The sequence below is a fragment of the Atta colombica genome, unplaced genomic scaffold (assembly GCF_001594045.1).
Source record: "Atta colombica isolate Treedump-2 unplaced genomic scaffold, Acol1.0 scaffold7, whole genome shotgun sequence".
Taxonomy (NCBI): Eukaryota; Metazoa; Arthropoda; class Insecta; order Hymenoptera; family Formicidae; genus Atta; species Atta colombica.
This window is the reverse complement of record NW_017259561.1, coordinates 2,023,222-2,025,260: the sequence shown is the minus strand read 5'-3', so window position 1 is coordinate 2,025,260 and position 2,039 is coordinate 2,023,222.

Genomic DNA, 2,039 nt, shown 5'->3' with positions numbered 1-2,039 from the left:
TTACATTAAGAAATTATTTATTATAAATATTATTATATAATATTATTATATAAAATATAAAATCTATATGCAGTTTATATATATATTTGCTGAAATTTTACCAGTAGTCTTCTGAAAGCTAAACTTGTCTAAAATTATAGGAGTTTGATATTTATAGCGTCATTTCTCTGAATCGGCCGAAAACTTTTTGAACTCTCATAATAAGTGTTTCTTATTTCTAACTTACCTTTATCTTAAAAATATTTTTAACTTTAGTTTATCTTATCTATATATGAATATTACAAATTATTTAAATATTATAAAAGTTACACAGTAAAAAATGTTTAAAAAAATTAAAGATGTAAAATAATCCACCTTTTTCTATTAGACTGACCAACGCCTTTACATGCTTTATTAGCAAGCTTTATGAGTTGTAAGAGTGCGAAATAAATGCGCATGCGAAGAAATAATTTTCAAAGAAAGTCTATAAGAAAGTTTGGACATGGTGATTGAAAGTTAATGTTTTATACTAAAGAAAGCAAATAAAAAACTAATATTTTTTTTATAACAATTATATATTTTATAACAATTAGTTCAAAATTTTTAATGAATATTTCGTCTAATTTATACATATATATATTATATTATATATATATACATATATAAAAAATAATTATTGCTTGGAATAGTTAAAGCTCCAAATAATTCTCCGTTCTCAGATCCATAATCGCGAAATGAACAATATAGAATAGTTTCATCTAAAATATGAATATCTTTGTTCATATAATTTGTACACGCTTCGCACGAATGTATTGATAAACATCTTTTTTAATTAAATAACCACAAACATATTTAAATGCATTTTGTTCTGGCAAGTCCATAGAACGATAATCATATGTAGAAAATCTAAAATTTTTTACGTAAATGATTCATTAAAGTCAGAAGTTATAGATCGAAGATTGGATGTTTCGATAAGATTTAATATTTCATCGGAATCTGGAACATAATTTTTTGTATCACAAAATTATAATAACTTAATACTAAACAATTTTTTAAAAGCGCGAGCAAACTGTACCGAGGTCGGATTTACACGGTTATCGCCGTATTGCCGAATAGAACCAAAAAAGTTTTCAAAGCAATCTTGATTTATTCTATAAGTTTGTAAATATGGAAAATTAAAAATCTTTAATATTTCCCACAATTGTTAATAATACTGTTAATAATGACTTGCCAGTATTTAAAACATTTAATTTTTAATTACTAATTAATTTTTAATTATTAAAATTTATTAGTGTTAACAGCTGTAATATCTTTCAAAAAAATCTTTCTTGTAAAAATTTTACTTGTTTCGTGCTTCCAGTAAAAACTTTTCCATATTATTTTGAATTAACTGTAAAAGATGAATTCAAACTGTCGAATAATTTATCGAAACGGTCAATAAATTCTATTGTTTCAATTGCTTCAGAAAGAAGACAACTGACAGACGTGCACATACCTGCAGCTACATGATTACTTAAAACTTGTACCGCGTATTTAACTTTCATTTTCGAAAAATTGTTGAGTTCAATATGAATCGGAAATAATTTAGGAGCTGCTTTAATCCATTGTTGAGTATCTTTGGAATAAAATTGGACAATGTAACTCCATGAAGCAAACTTATCAGAAAATTCTAAATTATATTTTAACAAATTATTACGTGTTGCTTTAATTAAATGAGGAGTATCAAAAATATACAGTATATTTTTGTTCATTGACGACAACTGAATTTTTATTAGAGATACCTAATTCGCAAGACATTTGAAGGAAGTTGGAACCTATGTCCGTAACTAATACATGCACAGTACCACTTTCTCTTAACTTAATTATTGCATCAAAAATAATATTTTTTAATGTATCGCTTATTACAAGTAGTTCCTGCAAAACAATAACAAAGTGGAACTTTCCAGTTACCTGCAATTATGTGCCATTAGAACAAATGCATTTTTTGCAGATATTGGTAACTTATTATTACCATCATCTTAAAAGCCTATAATTTCATCTCGTGAAATATTGTAAAATAA